A 13,977-nucleotide genomic window follows, 5' to 3' on the forward strand; every position below is an offset into this window, starting at 1 on the left:
GTGTGCTGTACTCACACATCAATAAAAATGTGCACTTTGAAAAGTAGAAAAATAGACCCCATCTCACCAGCTCATGATCACTGAATGTGCAGGCTCCACCCACTGGGTTCCTGGCGCTCTCCCGTTCCTGTCCTCCGCAGTGGTTTGGGATCTGTACATTGGCTGCCCTGTGCCAATAGACACGTTTCTCCTAATGGCAGCCTGGCTTCAATGCTTGCTTTTCTAGGAAGTTAACCCTCTATCACCTAAGTGGGTATAGACATGTGTGCGCTTTCTCTCACACACATACGTACACACGCACATGCACACATGCACACACCTGAACATACACAAACTTTTAAAAGTAAGCTCTTTAAGCTTCAGACTCTCCAGCGAGTTTTGGACATGTCTTAGCCCTTGAACCAGCCCCTGGGAACTCAATGTTCGTATGATAACTTACAGTTATACAACCCTTTGGGTTTGCAAATCATGTGACTTCCTCCAGAACTCTGTCAACTGCATCCTCAGAGATGCCCCAGGAAGGTGGGAGAAGTTGTCCCAAACCACAGAGCTAATAAAAAGGGAGCTGGTATTCAAGCCCAACTTCCAGGTCCCTGGTTGATCAAGCATTTACCTACTCATTTACCAGGGCTCAAAAAGTAATACCAGCAAATCATAGCGCTTCAGTCTGCTGAGTGTTTGGAACTCAAGGCCAAAAAAGATCTCATAAGCCACCTGAGAACCAATGGATCGCTGATCTTCTAACCTCCTGCCTCTCACTCTGACTCCCCTCTGAAGCTAGTCATAGATATCAAGGTTTTCTTGCCCAAAGGAGGTTCTAGAAACTAGAGCCCCTTTCCCAAAACAAGTTAGTCTTCCTGAAACTTACCTGCACCCTAGCATTCTGAGTAAGACCTGGCTGTCTTAGTTGCTGTCCTATTGCTATAAAGAGGTACCATGACCAAGGCAACTCATAAAAGAAAACATTTAATTGGGAGCTTGGTTACAGTTTCAGAGGTTTAGTCCATCATCATCATGGCCAGGAGCATGACAGCGGGGACCATGGCAGCTGGCAGTAGCTAAGAGTTACATGCTGACAGGTAGGCCAAGAAAGACTGTGCTCAGTGTGGGCTTTTGAAACCTCAAGGACCCTCCCCTCCCCCCACCCATATTTCCACCAAGAAAGCCACACCTCTTAATCCTTTTCAAATAGTGACACTTCCTAATGACTAAACGTTCAATTATATGAGCCTATGGGGACCATTCTTATTTAAACCCCTACACTGGTCATATAGAAATAGTATGGCGACTTTCTCTGATCATTAAGACTCTTCCTTCTTCCAGAAGGAGTTTGGTGCCATGGCCTAGAGGAAGAAGTGCTACAACCGAGAGGCACAGAAGAGCCAAAGATAAGCCTGCCTGCCTTTCCTCAATGCCTGTGACATTAGACCAGTACAGTCCCATCGATTACACAGCTAATTCAAGACAAATATAGAAGACCGAGTCCCTGGCAGGCAGGGAAGCTTGGATACTCTTAGCAAATATTAGCCAGCATTGTGAGCTAGCCTTTGTGTGTTGGTTTGTTGATATTTGTTGGGTTCTGCTTGGAGAAATCGGACAGCATCAGCTCTCTCAGTAGAGGTGAGGTGGGAACACGAGGCTTACAGACAAGCATGTAGACTCCACACAACACACCTGCACCGGGGGACTGTCCGAGAGCAGCAGAGAACAGCAATGGAGACACAGTCTGGTGTCACTGCTGTCTATGAACATCAGATGAGCACTGAGCACAATCACGGTGAGATGGAGAGGTTATTGACAGACAGTGCCCTGGGTACCTCACAGCTTTGGTGACTATCATCCTAGCCTCCCAGTAGCCCAGAGTCGGCAGTATCATTCCAATCATTCTTATGAGAGATGTGAGACCCAGAGCAGTCAGGTGTCTTCTTCAATGACACAGAAATTATTACTACACATGGGACACTCAGCTTTCAGGTGCTGAGGAGAAGAAACGCTGAGGATGTGCCTAGCACAGCCAGATCCAACCCGAGCAATGGCTGCCACCAAACCCAGGGCTGCCAGAAGGTTATTAACAACAGGAAAGCTAAACTTCCCTTCACGCTGGCTTCGTGCGCAGAAAGAGCAAGACCCTCACTGGAAATGAAAAACGTCTACAAAAATGTCACAGTCCACCCCTGCCCACACTCGTGAGATGTTGGAAGTCCTATGCCAGGGCTTCAACAGAAAGCATTTTCCTGGACACTTACAGAAAAAAAAATAATAAAAGCAAATTTGTGTCGGTGAAAAATAGACTCCAGGTCTTCAAAAGTGTCTCATGGTTAAATTTGCATAAATATTCTCCTTCCCTGCCACTCTTCCCCTCTCTTTCTAGAAGAGCTGGAAGCAACAGCAGCAACGATCACCTAAGATGTCAGAATTGCCAAAAGCAAAATGTGTTTAACATGTTTTAAATTTGAATATATTTACATATTTTGAAGTGTTATTGGTTATTTCTAAGCAATTTGGGTGGTGGGGGAAGAAGCATGGATGTGAAAGGCCAGTGCTTTATTTTAAAAAGACAAAGCAAATTTTAAAGATAACCAAATCCGGTTTCTTTAAAAAAAGAGCTACTAGTAAGACCTGAAAGTGGAGCATGTTACACGGGTTAGACTCAGCTGCAGAGAGAATCAGTGAAGGGGAATTGAAGTTTTAGGAAATTGTCTAGAATGTAGGACAGAAAGCAGAAATGCAGGAAAGTCAGAGGAAAGAATCCTCTACATATGTTTAGTTTGAGTTCAAAAATAGACAGAAAGTAATATTCTAGTATTCAGAGATGGGGGTAAAATATTTAGGTCTTCAAAACAAGGAGCAACATTTACAAGCGAATTAATACATACAACAGAAGATTTTTGTCTTAGTTTTTCAGGTTAGTTCATTTTCCCATCATGCTTCTGGAATACCAGAAATCAATCTTTCGTCCAACCCTTTTGGTCCTAAAAGAATTTAAAAAGGGGGGGGGGATTGAGAAACTAATGTATGTCTTTCATAAGAAGAGAGCAGAATTTCCTTCTGCAGCAGTCTCTACACACACCGCCCTTCCCCTCCCAGCAGAGAGGCATCAGGTGGTGTCAGGAATGTTAACTGACATGTTTCTGGAAAGCATTGCACGCTAAAACTCTTTCCCCGTTCGACTTATTATCCCGACTCACAATTAGAAATCAAGAAAATTCTAGAAAGAGAATATGGTGTGTGTGTGCGCACACGCATGTATGAGACACACACACACACACAGACACACACACACTTTATGTCCTGGCTTTTGTTCTCAGAAGGTCATGGGGTGGGGGGTTGGGTGGGGGGCCAGGCAGGACCAGAGACGAAATTAGACCTGTGTTTACACAGCTCTTCTCATTGGCCAGGACATAGTTCCTGAAAGTTTGTAAACTAGCCTTCCAATTTAAATTGAATAAGTAGGTGCAGCTGAGTAAATGGAGAGCCCCGGGTCTGCAGCCATGTGTTTTCACTTTAAAATTACGTTGATGGGGAACAGAGGGGGCTAGAAATGAAAAGGAGAGATAGAAGACAGGCTCTTTAAAGGGAAAATGTGAGAAAACCAAGAGTCAAAGCAGAAGTCCTGGGGGGCTGAGGGGGGAGCAGGGGGTGGCATTCAGACTACAAGGACTGTCTGAAGAGGGATGCCTCCTCAGACCTGCCTGAGATCTGAGGGTGACTGGGGGAACTACCCCTGGGAAAAAGACTCTGAACACCCAGAAGCCTAGTACTGAGACAGTGCCAGCTGGGAGTCCCCCCATAGTCTCCCTTAAAGAACAACAGACTGCTACCTGGCAAAGACCGTGGTTTCTTCTGTAGCCACTTGTCAATCAACTGTCCCCAGTCCAGAATCTGTACTGAAGTCCCTCTCTCGGATGCTCCAGATCACATCTGTATTTAGAGACTTAAAGTCACTGGGTTAAGACAGGGTAACTGGAATCTGAAGGAGATTTGGTGGGACACAGTAAAGAAGAAACCAGAAATGGGTTTCCCAGTGATGGCCGCTTCCTGCTTCCGGAAAACGTTGCAAGGAGCAACCAGGAAGGTGCGGAGGCAGGCATCAAAACAGGACCAATCAGGGTAAGTGGGGAGGATCCAGGGCCCTCATAAAATACTCTTCTGTGTCCAGCCTTAGGCCTGCCCCATCCTTAAGGGATTAAGACATTGCTTTCTCTTTCTTGGGACTTGGTTTCCTGTCTTCCTTCTACATTTAAAAGAGTTAGTCTATGCCAGGGTTCAACCTCCTAGGGCCAAAGGAGTAGGGTGCTTTGGTCTGTTACCACTGGAAGGCGATTTCTCCCGGGGGAACCAGGCTGGGGTCTTAGGCCAGCATTTCTAAGCCAAGAAACTGGGCAAATGTGGACCCCAAAGAACTGCTCTTCCCAGGAGATCAAAGCTGGCATCAGAGATGCACAAGCCTCTGCCCCTGGCTTACATACACACACCACAGCACCCCATCTCTTTCTTCCTCTCTCTGTTTCTCAAACCACTCTAGCATGTAGGAAAGCTGGTACTGACCCCCACCCCAGCAACCTAGCTGTTGTCTAGCGCCCATAGGGCAGGCCAAAGGCTTCCTTCACACAAGCTCTGGCTTGCCTAACACTGGGTGCTCCAGGCCCTCGACCTGATGGGGTTGCAGGGCACTGACTGCGAAGCTGTGGGCGGGGCCAGTAGAAGGCTTCTCTGAACCTGCCAACAGCCCTGGATTCCACCCCCAGCCTTGCGGCAGCCAGTCAGGAGAAGAAATAGAGAGGGCCAGTATATCTGGTGCCAGTAACAGCTAGAGACAAAGAAGGCCCACCCTGTCTGGGAGGGAGGCTGCAGATGGGGACACCGTTGGGTCTTAATGTCCGCTCGTTCTACCTGCCACACCCACATCTTTTTCTTCAGTGCTTTCTCCTGATTGTCTGCTTTTGGTCCTGCCCACGGCCCTGGGTACCCCCACTTTTGTTTTCGCTTTCCAGTTGCTATGACGTTAATGGGACGAGGAGAAAGAACGTTCCGTAGTCTCTAGAACTATCATGCTTGCTTATTGGGAATTACGGTTGCAGGGTAGCAAAGAGTCACACAGAACAAATATTCTCAAGAGGAATCCTCCCCGCTACCTTCACGACCGCTAATAAGGAAGGAACGCATACACCTATGCTGGAAAGATCTCCCGAGGCTCTCTAGAGAGCCAGACGAAGATGTGGAAGGTTTTATCTCACATACGGGCAAAAGGCTCCCTTAGACTGTGCCCTCACCCACTGCGATATGTTTGATCCCGGGGGCCTTAAGGAGAGAGAGCCTTGCTGTTTTCCGCACTGGCTTGGTCTGAATATAAACAAGAGGATAAAAAGCAGCCTTTAGTGGGAAATACCAACCACACAGAAAGACTTCACGGCTGGGGGGAAGAAATTCGATGTGCCAGTTCCTCGCTGGATGAAGCTCCATGGGCTGATGCTCACAGCTTCTGTCAAGTGTTGTTAATAAAGGAAGCCTTTACAGGGCAGCTCCCAGAAGCAAGGGAGGGATGGGCAGAGCAGAAGCCACGTGGCTGCTGTTAGCTCGGGGCAGGGCTAAACCCAGGGGTTCTGAAGCCAAACTGCCCGCTGTGGACACCTGGTGTGGTTCTAGGTCTAGGATTTCGGTTAGGAGGGAGTGTGTAGCATCTACCTCCCCTGCTTCCGGTCTTGCTTTTCACCCAGGATGCCACCCTCTTGGCCTGTCATTGGCCTGGCACTAACAGTCAGAGGATTTCTGGAGCTCTCAAAAGATTATTATTATTCTAGTGGTCAAGGGCGTTTTTGTAGATGTCCGCCCCTTGCTCCACTGGCCCTTTTGTTTTGATTATCTTTGTGTCTACTTAACACAAGCTAGAATCATTCGAGAAGAAAGGACTTCAGTTGAGAAAATGCTCCCACCATTTTGGCCTGTGATGGCCCTGAAAACCTGGCTGTGTTCCTTCGCAGGCTGGCCTGGGATCACTCTCCTTAGGACTACCTCCCTCCCTCCTCTCTGCTTTCCCATCTGCCCTCTTTCCTGCCAGATCACCCTGTTTATCATCAGGAAGAAAACAATGGGGCCACGTGTAACTTCAAAGAGCAGCAAGAAGCTCCCGTTTCAAAACTGCAGCGGCCTCTGCCTTGGGTTTAGCTTTGTGTTTCTGGCTCCCCTCAGCTCTGGGGAATCCTAGGGGGTCAAGGTGAGGTCCTGTATGGACCCCATCTGAAATGGCGCAGGACTGATGGGAACTTCATGTGTGTTCCTGCTCAGTAGAAGACCCAGAGTCAAGTGTGTAAAGGGGCATGGGACTGAGATCTGGCCCAACAGTACTGCCCCCTATAAAGGGATATACTATAAAATAATCCTTCTGTGCACCGTGAAGATATGGTGCTCTCATTGTTAATAAAAAGCCGATTGACCGATGGCTAGGCAGACTTTTGGGGGCAAAGAAAATGCAGGGGAGAAGAAGGGCAGAGTTAGAGAAGACGCCATGAAACTCAGAGCAAGCAGGATGGGAAATACATCCATGAGACACAGGAGCCTCAGGGCCTCACATAGATGCATAGAAATGGGTCCATTTAAGTTATGAGTCAGCTAAAAACAAGCCGAAGGTATCGGCCGAACATTTATAATTGAAATTAAGTCTCTGTGTGGTTGCTTGGGGAGTGGTTGGCAGAACAGAAAAGTCCGCCTACAGAGGTGGGATTTGTAGGATACCTATGGAGCCAAGTGGCCACAGGGCTTTTCTGCACGGATGTGCTCTGAAGCTGGGAAACAACCGATCAGCTGACGTCCATTTCACCCAATAGCCAAACCCACAAGAGCACCACCCCCACACACACCCCACACCCCCCTCCCCCGACCATGCACCAGGAGCTAGTAAATGAAGGGTCACCCTCCCACTTGCTGTGTCAGAAGTGGGGAGCTCCTAAGTTTGGCTCATTCGATCTCACCTAACGACGGAAAGGCACAGTTCCTAGTTCCCAACTGAACCTCAAATGTGTTCTTTTCACTCCTGTCTTCGAGAACATTTTCCCACCGTATTAATCCCCCACCACACACACACCCCTTGTTTAACATCCAGGCCATTTTAGCTTCTACAGCTCATGCGCCTGGAAAACCTGTGGGGACAGCAAAGCGCGATGAGGGTGCCATGCCGCCTAAGTCACTCCGTCACTGGTTGCGCCTCTCTGAACACTTCGCTAAGAGTTGGAATGAAGTGGGACCATCACCGTGTAGATTAACTGTGGAAATAAAGTGCCCGGTGTGAAATCAGATGCTGAACACTTGACCTTTCTCCTCTGTGCCCTCAGATTCACATAGGTGGACCAGCTGGGATCACGGTCAGAGAGAGCCTCAGAGAAATGACACCTAGAGATATCTGTGCAGCTCCTCATCCTGTGTTTCTGATGCTCTCAGAGTCCACAGCTACATCCCACACCCAGGGAGGCTGGCGGACATCCTAGTAGGGGCATCTCTGAAACCTGAAGTTCCCCTCCCTGATCCCCAGGTTACACCAGATCGCCACATCGTGAGATGATTGTCCTTCCCTCTTTATTCCCCCTCCCCCTTTGCTTCGGAGACAAATGGAAAAATAATTTGATCTCCTTGATTCTGTTCGCTCTTGGTTTTCTCCCCCTTTGCACCGAGTCCCACCCCTGATAAATGAGAACACATGTGTTGAAATCCTGGCCTTCACCCCTGGACTTAGTCCCCCTCCTCCACTGGGCGGGTGGTGGGTTCCTTTCCAGACTCAGAACTGAATTTCTCACAACAGGAAGAACGCTGCTTCTCTCTAAAAATTGGGGGGAGGGGGTGAGGGATTCCCAATTATACCAATTCAGAGATATAGCTTTGCCCTTTAATCTAGAAGGTTCCTCTCTCTAGCGCCAAAGAGATGGGGGCACGCAGCAGACTCGACACAGTTGCTTCTGCCAAGTCAGCGCTGATTCATTGCACGGGAAGCCAAAGGGTGACACATGCGTATCTGGGACATTATCCGGGGTGAAGATTTCATCCAGGCCTGACCGGAGGCGCTCCTGCCTCCTGACGGACTCACATGTGGATACTTCCAGGGGTGTTTTGGTGTTCGTTTGTTTTTTCCTTTTAAGACTGGTGCTCTAATCCCTTCACTCAAAGGCTAAATTTCCTGAAAACTACATTTCAAATGTTGAAACGTGATTGTCATTGTCCTTTAGTATCCTGGTCTTCAGGCGAACAAATTTACCTCTTTCCTTTGAAAAAGCAACCCAGAGCGACAAACACTGCAGACACTGAGCTTTGGAGTGGAGCATCCGAAGCAGGATGCCTTTTTGAACTGAAAGGCATGCCGAAGAATCCCTATAAACTTCCATACACTTCAATTTAAACCCGCCTTATGAGAGGGATACATTCAGCCGTTGCTGCCAGGAGACTCTCTGTTTACATGGCCTTTGTTTATGTATACCCGTGTTAATAAAAAAGAAAAAGAAAAAAATCGTCTACTTAACAGATGCACTCAAGCACCTCCTTGGAAACTAATTTCCTTCCTATCGCAAGAGCTTTCTGGGAAGAAATAAAAGCGGAGAGCGGGGTTGGCAGCCCTCCATCGCGTGGCCATTTATTGTCATGGAATGCAGCAGGAGAGGGCTCCTGCTAGTTCGTTTTGATTTCGGTGTGTAAATCTGCTCTCACCTAAAGCTTGACCACATGACGGTGCAGACACACACACTAAACTGATCATTTCAGTCTGAGCTATGTGTAGACAGTGCACTCTAAATTGCACATAAAAATGTTCTCCTAAACCATACCACCTGCCTGCACAAAGATCATTTTCTTTCATAAAGACAGGCTCTAATATGTTTCTGAGATGCTGGCCTCCAGGCTCGCAAAGATTGTCTTTCTGCAGGAGCTTGTTTGGGGCTGTGGCTTCTCTTGGCTGCCTGGTTTCCTTTCCAAAGAGAGAGGGATACCATTTGGCACAATGGTGCCTCTGCCTCTTGCTCAGGAAATTATCTGTCTCATCCCCTCCCATGGAAAGGCTGTCCTACAACAGGGTGGGTGGGTGGGTGGAATGCCGGGGAGAGTGTGACACACAAAAAAACAGACAATACAAATCATCACAGCCCAGGAAAGGGAATTTAATGAAAGCAGGGTATGTGTGTGGAGTGGGGCACTAGAGAAGAGGAAAACTCTGGGGAGGAAGATCAAACTAATGTGACTTCACCTACTTAGAAGAGGTCACAGCTGACTTTTCATTAGCCATCTGTCTTCCAAGAGAAGACTCAGGTACTGTAGGGGTGCAGCGTGAGGTTTTCTTGTTGGAGTGAATATTCCTCTCTGAGCTGTATATTCAGAATAAAGGGGTGTCCCCCAACCCTGACTGAGGCTGGGCTTGAAAGTGGCTCCTGTCTCTTGGTTTGGGGTTACCTGTTAAAGACCTGAAACTCACCCCCTTGGGCTCTCATGGACGTGTGTGCACGCGCGGGTTGTGATTTCCCATTGACCCTTCTCACTTTGAATCCCTTTAGTCTCTGAGTTTTACAACACCACTCTTTCTCTGTTAATTCTTCATCTTCCTTGCAAATTCTTCCCTCTGGTCCCAAGACCATTGATGTTTATGTGGCAGCTAGACTGGGCTACGAAGCACCCAGATATATGGTCATAAATCATTCTGAAGTGTGTGTGAGGGTCTGTATGAAATGAATCCTGGGATCAGCACGCCAAGGGTAGGAGGAGGCCCTGCCCCTAGGTGGTGTCACCCCATTCTTCTTAGGGAGAGATCTGTTTTGTCTGCCCGATGGTCTTCAACCTGGGCCATCAGTCTTCCCTGCTTTTGCATTTGGCTTGAACACCAATAGTCTTCCTTGCTCCTCAGGTCTCTAGACTACAGACTGAGACTTTTTGGCTTCCATCATCACAAAACAATCTTTTTTGCTCTTTTTCTTGTGCTTATGACAGAACCTAGGGCTCATACAAGCAGACCATATAATACACCCAATCAGAGAAAATTCTTTTTTTATAACATGTATTTAGGTTGTGTGTGTGTGTATGAATATATGTACACTCAGCATACGGCACATGTATGAATGTCAGAAGACTAAATGCTATCCTAGTGTCCTTCTGAGAAAGGCAGGAAACTTGACAAAAACTGGGTTAGCCTCCCATTGCTTTGACAGAATTCTTGAGACGAGTAACTTCAAAGGGAAAAAATGTTGGCCCACGGTTTCAGGTGTCAGGCCAAGGTTAGCTGACTATCGTGCTGGGGCCTGTGGTGGGGGCACACGTCATGACAGGGGGTACTGCTGACCTCTGCTGCTCCCCTTCCAGGCACCAGCAGGGATGGGATCAGGAGACTTGGCCAGCAGGAGAGCACTGATGAGATTTGGTGAGAGACGAAAATGAACAGCTAAAGATATAGGAGGAGAAACAACTGAAAGTCCAGAGGAAGATGGGACCTTAAGAGAGGATTCCCATGAGACGGAAGGAGGAGGCTGAGCTGAGCAGTGGTCAGTAGATGCCAGGTAGTTGAGGTGGTGTCTAGAGGCGACACCATATCTTTGGAGCAGAAGACGTGGTCCTGCTGGGTAGTCGGGGAGGCAGGGATAGCTTCTCACTGGATGGTTTTCAGAGACTATGGAGGAAAGTCTGACTGTGAAGTAATGGGTTTCTGGACTTTTCTCCAGTGGCCCCAAGCAGTCCATGGGAAAGAACAGAGAAGGTAGAGAAGTGGGTGTCTCCGTGGGTGGGGTGAGGGGAAGTCGTGGTAAGGGATAGCTGAGATACGGAGTTGTGGACTGGGGACAGGGCGGGGAGATCCTGGATGGGACGTCATGGAGTCAGGCTTGTGAACAGCAAGTGGGAGGCTAGTGGGGGAATCTGCGGACCACATTTGAGCCAGACACAGTCTAAGTGTGGGCGTGAATGACTGAATTTCTGCTCATGCCAGCAGGGGTAGAGGAAGTGGGAGACCAACCCAGGACACAAGACAGGGAGGTCTCACCACAGAGAGCACGGCTGATGCTGGCTGAAGTAACACCACATGATGTCCAGGGTCAGAACACAGATACTATCCCAGGGGAGGAGAGTAGTAGGTCACGTGGGGACAGGCACAGAAGGAAGACAGGAAAAGAGCCCAAGGGCTAGCTGGGGAGAAGGGGAAGGCAGAAGACGCCTCATAAGACTTTGCTGTTTCAGTAGCAAACACTGAGAAAAGCAATGAGCTACCTGTTCCCCTGTGGCTCAGCCCTCGGCTTCTCTGGGTGCAATTATGAGCACTAGGGGACCTTGTAGTTGCTTCTTTGTTTGTTTGTTTGCTTTTTGGTATTTTGTTTTGTTTTGTTATTTGCTTGCTTGGTTTTTTTTTTAAAAAAAAACAAAAAACAAACTTATTTTGGCTCTTTGCTCTTTGGGAGCCCAGCACCCAGCTCCCAAATAAATCACACGCAGATTCTTATTGTTATTTATAAATGCCCGGCCTTAGCTTGCCTTATATCTAGCCAGCTTTTTTTTTTTTTTAACTTTAATTATCCTGCCTACCTTTTACCTCTGGACTTTTATCTTTTTCTATTTCTGTACCTTTCTTAGTTCTTACTCTGTGGTTTGCTGTGTAGCTGGGTGGCTGGCCGCTGGTGTCCTCCTCCTTCTTCTCCTGTTCCCTGATCCTTCTCCCAGATTTCTCCTCCTCTTTATTCTCTCTCCTGCCAACCCCGCCTGTCCTTTCTCCTGCCCGGCTACTGGCCATTTAGCTCTTTATTAGACCAATCAGGTGTTTTAGATTGGCAAAGTACACAGTTTCACAGAGTTAAGCAAATGGAACATAAAGGATTATGACACATCTTTGCATCATTAAAGAAATATTCCACAGTATAAACAAATGTAATACATCTTAAAATAATATTCTACACCGGCGGTGGTGGCACGTGCCTTTAATCCCAGAACTTGGGAGGCAGAGGCAGGCAGATCTGTCTCTCTCTCACCCATGAAGATTTCCCACCCACCAGGCGCTCTGCCGGGGTCTCCTGCATCATGAATGATAACATTGGTGTGTGGCTTGGCCAGACTCTTTCTGGGTTCCCTTCTGCCCCCAGGTAGGTGGGCTGAGGCACATGAAGACACTGGACCTGCACCACTTCCCAACTTCCTGTTCCCACTCCATCGCTACACACAACACTGACTAAACGGTAAGGACCCCTTCTCCAAGTCAGTTTTTGCTGAGACTCATCTCTGCTAATTCCCTGGGGCTGAGGACTGAGATCTCAGCCACTTGAAGTGGCCCAGTCCCTATCCTTGGAGCTCATGAGCCTTAGGATGGCCTCAGCCCTCGCTCTGTCTCAAAGATGTAGACAGCCTAGCCTTGGGGTCCCATCTTTCTCCCATCCTTAGCCATGGAGAATAAACTTTGCAATATATCAGTCCAACCTCCCCCCTCCCAGGATGTCTTTTACGGACTCAAAAACCTTGAAGCTTAAGCCTTCCTTACAGATTCCTTACCTCACTGTCGTTGTGCTAACAAATGGCCTACGTACACCTTAAATAACAGCCCAAAGTGGGAGCTTTCTAATTTCTATCAGCAAACAGGCAGATGGAAATGTCTCTATCCAGTCTTGCTAAACTCTGTCCTGCTGGCATCTCAATACTGTCTGCTTCTCCTTCCACTGGGCTGCTTCATGTGTGAAACAATCTGTAAATGGTGTGGCCACACAGATATGATTCTATTTTAAATTTCTGATCTACTTTTCTCTCTATGTCTCTCTTGTTATTTGTATCCATTTAAAATTCCCGCCACGGCTCTGAAAATGTGGTTTCTCCATGCAACATGTAACTGCTGCCATCTTGACTAAGGGCAGGGCTGATAGCCAAGCCACCATCTTTACTGAGGGCAGGTCAAGTAACCATGCCGCCATCTTTACTGAGGTCCTCCTTGCCTCATCTCAGTATTTGCTTATGTTTTTGTCTCTACATTCTGCTTCCTGACTCTGTTACATGTATGCTTTACACAGTGACATGCTTTCTATAGGCCCACCAGAGCATTCACTTCACCCAACTTCTGTTTAATATACGTGTGTGCGCATGCTCGTGACTTTTGAGTTAATTTTGTGTGTGAACGTAAGTTAACTTTAACTCTGTGTGTATATGTGATTGAAACTTAAATTCAACTGGGTATATATATACATGTACTCACCGTTAAAAAAATGTTTTAAGTAGTCCCAGTTCTAAGGAGCGCTGTTCATTGTATATCATTTCAGACTAAAGAAAGCAATAAGTCTCAAATATTTTAAATTGATATGTACTTTTAAGTCTGTTACAACATACTGCATAGGTAATCCAACTCTGCTTTAAAATATATTCTATATAATGGTAAAAATTTAAGGTTTTAAAAATGTATTTCAGATTAACAAAAGCTAACCCCCAGCCTTCCCCGTAAGCTGTTCTCCACTATTGTCAGTTCTGCCATTAAATTTCTACTGCAAACAGTTTTTTCTATTTTGTCTTGCACAAGTATAAATCTCATCTGTTAACTTAAAAACCAATATAGCCAAACTTGGACCCAATTCTCCAGACAGATTCTATACTGTAGTCGTAACTTATCTGTATCCGATCAACAACCCTCAAGTGCTCAGAGATCTGGGGAATATGGTATTTAAATGTTTAATTATTAAAAGGCTTTTCATAACAGAGAGACAGGTTGGCTCCTAGCAGCAGCACTCTATTTTCTCCAAAGAAGACAGAAGACAGACAGCTGGGCACAGAACAACGTCATCCACAGTTCGCTTCATCAAGTGAAAGCGTTAGCTAACCACTGGGGAAAACTGTCTTTCCTCTAAACTTCTGAAGTTCTTCAGACAGTGGTTAGAATTGCTGGAATCAATTGCATAGCATCTCAGGGCAAGGTAGGCTCATCTCCTACAGATTCCTAACACACAGGATCTTCTGAAGCCCTGCACTAATAGAAGCCAGATATAGACCTGATGCCTCTTCGTT

This window comes from Chionomys nivalis, chromosome 24 (genome assembly GCF_950005125.1).
Source record: "Chionomys nivalis chromosome 24, mChiNiv1.1, whole genome shotgun sequence".
Lineage (NCBI taxonomy): Eukaryota > Metazoa > Chordata > Mammalia > Rodentia > Cricetidae > Chionomys > Chionomys nivalis.